The sequence below is a fragment of the Oncorhynchus gorbuscha genome, unplaced genomic scaffold (genome assembly GCF_021184085.1).
Source record: "Oncorhynchus gorbuscha isolate QuinsamMale2020 ecotype Even-year unplaced genomic scaffold, OgorEven_v1.0 Un_scaffold_4524, whole genome shotgun sequence".
In the NCBI taxonomy this organism is placed as follows: Eukaryota; Metazoa; Chordata; class Actinopteri; order Salmoniformes; family Salmonidae; genus Oncorhynchus; species Oncorhynchus gorbuscha.
Genome location: NW_025748523.1, coordinates 27,501 through 33,804, shown reverse-complemented (window position 1 = coordinate 33,804; position 6,304 = coordinate 27,501). Strand labels below are relative to the sequence as shown.

The following is a 6,304-nucleotide window of genomic DNA, read 5'->3' as shown; positions in this document are numbered from 1 at the left end:
GACAGAGACAACAACACGGAGGACACTGACAGAGACAACAACACTGAGGACACTGACAGAGACAACAACACTGAGGACACTGACAGAGACAACACTGAGGACACTGACAGAGACAACAACACGGAGGACACTGACAGAGACAACAACACGGAGGGTTATCTAACAGCTGAGGACACTGACAGAGACAACACGGAGGACACTGACAGAGACAACAACACTGAGGACACTGACAGAGACAACAACACTGAGGACACTGACAACAACACGGAGGACACTGACAGAGACAACAACACTGAGGACACTGACAGAGACAACAACACTGAGGACACTGACAGAGACAACACTGAGGACACTGACAGAGACAACAACACGGAGGACACTGACAGAGACAACAACACGGAGGACACTGACAGAGACAACAACACTGAGGACACTGACAGAGACAACAACACTGAGGACACTAACAGAGACAACAACACTGAGGAGACTAACAGAGACAACAACACTGAGGACACTAACAGAGACAACAACACGGAGGACACTGACAGAGACAACAACACTGAGGACACTGACAGAGACAACAACACTGAGGACACTGACAGAGACAACACGGAGGACACTGACAGAGACAACAACACGGAGGACACTGACAGAGACAACAACACGGAGGACACTGACAGAGACAACAACACGGAGGACACTGACAGAGACAACAACACGGAGGACACTGACAGAGACAACAACACGGAGGACACTGACAGAGACAACAACACGGAGGACACTGACAGAGACAACAACACGGAGGACACTGACAGAGACAACAACACGGAGGACACTGACAGAGACAACAACACGGAGGACACTGACAGAGACAACAACACGGAGGACACTGACAGAGACAACAACACGGGAGGACACTGACAGAGACAACAACACGGAGGACACTGACAGAGACAACAACACGGAGGACACTGACAGAGACAACAACACGGAGGACACTGACGGAGGACACTGACAGAGACAACACGGAGGACACTGACAGAGACAAATAACACTGGAGGACACTGACAGAGACAACAACACTGGAGGACACTGACAGAGACAGAGACAACACGGAGGACACTGACAGAGACAACAACAGGGAGGACACTGACAGAGACAACACTGAGGACACTGACAGAGACAACAACAACACAGAGACAACACTGAGGACACTGACAGAGACAACAACACGGAGGACACTGACAGAGACAACAACACGGGGAGGACACTGACAGAGACAACAACACGGGGAGGACACTGACAGAGACAACAACACGGAGGACACTGACAGAGACAGAGACAGCACGGAGGACACTGACAGAGACAACAACACGGAGGACACTGACAGAGACAACACGGAGGACACTGACAGAGACAACACGGAGGACACTGACAGAGACAACACGGAGGACACTGACAGACAACACGGAGGACACTGACAGAGACAACAACATGGAGGACACTGACAGAGACAACAACACTGAGGACACTGACAGAGACAACAACACGGAGGACACTGACAGAGACAACAACACGGAGGACACTGACAGAGACAACAAACACTGAGGACACTGACAGAGACAACAACACAGCATCTACTGACAGGAAGTGTAGTGGGGCTGTACTAAGTGAGGACCACAGCATCTACTGACAGGAAGTGTAGTGTGGGATGTACTAGGTGATCACCACAGTATCTACTGACCGGAAGTGTAGTGTGGGCTGTACTAAGTGAGAACAGGGAATTGTAGTGTGGGTGGTACTATGAGAACAGGAAGTGTAGTGAAAGGTCTAGCCAGTGTAGTGGGCTGTACTAAGTGAGAACAGGAAGTGTAGTGTGTCTAGTCAGTGTAGTGTGGGCTGTACTAAGTGAGGACTACAGGATCTACAGACAGGAAGTGTAGTGCGTCTAGTCAGTGTAGTGTGGGCTGTACTAAGTGAGAACAGGAAGTGTAGTGTGTCTAGTCAGTGCAGTGGGCTGTACTAAGTGAGAACAGGAAGTGTAGTGCTGTTTACTAGTGTATTGTGGGCTGTACTAAGTGAGAACAGGAAGTGTAGTGTGTCTAGTCAGTGTAGTGTGGGCTGTACTAAGTGAGAACAGGAAGTGTAGTGTGGCTGTACTATTGAGAACAGGAAGTGTAGTGTGTCTAGTCAGTTTAGTGTACGTGCCACCACCACACCCTCCTGGAAGCATCCAGAACATGCACCACAGGACAGCTGTAACGGGGAGCGATCTTCACTGCCGTGTGGGTCCTGTTACACACAGAGGCTTCACATCAGACACAGGGCCAGCAAGGGGCCTCGAAGTAGTGAGTTGAAAGGTCACGGTGAAGATAATGACGGTGTGTGTTGAGAGACGCATCACATCAGACACAAGGTCAACAAGGGGCCAGGAAGTAGCGAGTTGAAAGGTCACGGTGAAGATAATGACGGTGTGTGTTGAGAGACGCATCACATCAGACACAGGGTCAACAAGGGGCCACGAAGTAGCGAGTTGAAAGGTCACGGTGTGTGCTGAGAGACGCATCACATCAGACACAGGGTCAACAAGGGGCCAGGAAGTAGCGAGTTGAGGTCACGGTGTGTGTTGAGAGACGCATCACATCAGACACAGGGTCAACAAGGGGCCACGAAGTAGCGAGTTGAAAGGTCACGGTGAAGATAATGACGGTGTGTGTTGAGGGACGCATCACATCAGCCACAGGGCCAACAAGGGGCCAGGAAGTGGCGAGTTGAAAGGTCACGGTGAAGATAATGACGGTGTGTGTTGAGAGACGCATCACATCAGACACAGGGTCAACAAGGGGCCAGGAAGTGGCGAGTTGAAAGGTCACAGTGTGTGTGTGTCTTACTTGGAGGTGGTGGCCCCTCCGATCAGCAGTGGGGTCTTCATCCCAAGCCGCTCCATCTCCTTGGCAACGTAGATCATCTCATCCAGCGAGGGCGTGATGAGGCCAGACAGACCGATGATGTCTGTAGGGCGGAGGGATACACAGGAAGTTCAGCTGGAGGACTACTTCTCAAAGAGCAGTTCACTCATTCCATCTCTGATTTCAGTCCCAATCCTACTCCTTCTCTGGCCTGGTCCCAGATCTGTCTGTGGTTTATAGCCAACTCCAACTCCTAGCAGTTGGCAAGACAGCCCAAACTGATCTGGGACCAGGTTATTCACCTCCTAGTGCCGCCCGTCAGACAGCCCAAACTGATCTGGGACCAGGTTAATCACCTCCTAGTGCCACATCGTCAGACAGCCCAAACTGATCTGGGACCAGGTTAAGCACCACTTCCTGTCCTAGTGCCGCCCCGTCAGACAGCCCAAACTGATCTGGGACCAGGTTAATCACCTCCTAGTGCCACATCGTCAGACAGCCCAAACTGATCTGGGACCAGGTTAATCACCTCCTAGTGCAGCCCCGTCAGACAGCCCAAACTGATCTGGAACCAGGTTAATCACCTGCTAGTGCTGCCCTGTCAGACAGCCCAAACTGATCTGGGACCAGGTTAATCACTTCCTAGTGCCACATCGTCAGACAGCCCAAACTGATCTGGGACCAGGTTAAGCACCACTTCCTGTCCTAGTGCCGCCCCGTCAGACAGCCCAAACTGATCTGGGACCAGGTTAATCACCTCCTAGTGCCACCCCGTCAGACAGCCCAAACTGATCTGGGACCAGGTTAATCACCTCCTAGCCCAAAGTGACCAGGTTAATCACCCCCATCTCTTCAGACAGCCCAAACTGATCTGGAACCAGGTTAATCACCTCCTAGTGCCATCTCTTCAGACAGCCCAAACTGATCTGGGACCAGGTTAATCCTATTGATTAAGGCCGAGCTACAGTACAGTGGAACTGATAAGCCATAAGGTTCACCTCCTAGTGCCACCCAGTCAGGCAGCCCAAACTGATCTGGGACCAGGTTATTCACCTCCTAGTGCCACCTCGTCAGACAGCCCAAACTGATCTGGGACCAGGTTATACCTATAAGCCATAAGGTTCCTGTCAACACACCTGCTTTGCAGTCGATGGCTTCCCTCAATATCCTGTCGCATGGAATCATGACCCCCAGATCGATCACTCTGGGAAAAGGAAACAGGGTTAGGACAAGGTCATGGAAAGGTACAGGAACCAATCAAATCCAATTGTATTAGTCACATGCGCCCGAATACAACAGCTGTAGACCTTACAGTGAAATGCTGAATACAACAGGTGTAGTAGACCTCACAGTGAAATGCTGAATACAACAGGTGGAGTAGACCTTACAGTGAAATGCTGAATACAACAGGTGTAGTAGACCTCACAGTGAAATGCTGAATATAACAGGTGTAGTAGACCTCACAGTGAAATGCTGAATATAACAGGTGTAGTAGACCTCACAGTGAAATGCTGAATACAACAGGTGTAGTGGACCTTACAGCAAAATGCTGAATACAACAGGTGTAGTAGACCTCACAGTGAAATGCTGAATACAACAGGTAGTAGACCTTACAGTGAAATGCTGAATACAACAGGTGTAGTAGACCTTACAGTGAAATGCTGAATACAACAGGTGTAGTAGAGACCTTACAGTGGGTACTGGTACAGAGTCAATGTGGAGGCTATATACAGGGAGTACCGGTACAAGTCAATGTGGAGCTATATACAGGAGTGCCGGTACAGAGTCAATGTGGAGGCTATATGCAGGGCTACCAGGTACAGAGTCAATGTGGAGGCTATATACAGGGGTACTGGTACAGAGTCAATGTAGAGGCTATATACAAGGGGTGCCCATTGAAGTCGTCTTCAGGACTATACAGAAATTGCAGTACAGAGTCAATGTGGAGCTATATACAGGGGTACCGGTCAGAGTCAATGTGGAAGGCTATATACAGGGAATTGCCGGTACAGAGTCAATGTGGAGACTATACAGGGAGTACCGGTACAGAGTCAATGTGGAGACTATATACAGGGGGTACCGGTACAGAGTCAATGTGGAGACTATATACAGGGGGTACCGGTACAGAGTCAATGTGGAGACTATATACAGGGGGTACCGGTACAGAGTCAATGTGGAGGCTATATACAGGGGGTACCGGTACAGAGTCAATGTGGAGACTATATACAGGGGGTACCGGTACAGAGTCAATGGGGAGGCTATATACAGGGGGTACCGGTACAGAGTCAATGTGGAGACTATATACAGGGGGTACCGGTACAGAGTCAATGTGGAGGCTATATACAGGGGGTACCGGTACAGAGTCAATGGGGAGGCTATATACAGGGGGTACTGGTACAGAGTCAATGTGGAGGCTATATACAGGTGGTACCGGTACAGAGTCAATACAGGAGGTACCGGTACAGAGTCAATACGGGAGGTACCGGTACAGAGTCAATGTGGACAATATGTACAACTGAATAAAAGTCCAGAACAATAGAACACAATAGAACAGAACACGCCCCTACCTGAAGTTGTTGCAGAGAACACAATAGAACAATAGAACACTAGAACACTAGAACAATAGAACACAATAGAACAATAGAACAGAACACGCCCTACCTGAAGTTGTTGCAGAGAACACAATAGAACAATAGAACACTAGAACAGAACACACCCGACCTGAAGTTGTTGCAGAGAACACAATAGAACAATAGAACACTAGAACAGAACACACCCGACCTGAAGTTGTTGCAGAGAACACAATAGAACAATAGAACACTAGAACAATAGAACACTAGAACAGAACATGCCCTACCTGAAGTTGTTGCAGAGAACACAATAGAACAATAGAACACTAGAACAATAGAACACAATAGAACACAATAGAACAATAGAACAATAGAACAGAACACACCCGACCTGAAGTTGTTGCAGAGAACACAATAGAACAATAGAACACTAGAACAGAACACACCCGACCTGAAGTTGTTGCAGAGAACACAATAGAACAATAGAACACTAGAACAATAGAACACTAGAACAGAACATGCCCTACCTAGAAAGTTATTTATAGAGAACACAAGCAATAGAACAATGGGAACACTAGAACAATAGAACACAATAGAACTTAATAGGAACAATAGAACAGAACACACCCGACCTGAAGTTGTTGCAGAGAACACAATAGAACAATAGAACACTAGAACAATAGAACAATAGAACACTAGAACAATAGAACACTAGAACAGAACATGCCCTACCCTAGAGAGTTGTTGCAGAGAACACAATAGAACAATAGAACACTAGAACAATAGAACACAATAGAACAATAGAACAATAGAACAGAACACTAC

General features: G+C 48.4%; 1 pseudogene; it reads right to left on the bottom strand.

Moving 5' to 3' along the window:
• Nucleotides 1-2,213: 2,213 nt before the first annotated feature.
• Nucleotides 2,214-6,304, bottom strand: part of LOC124028618 — a 21,974-nt pseudogene continuing 17,883 nt past the window's right edge.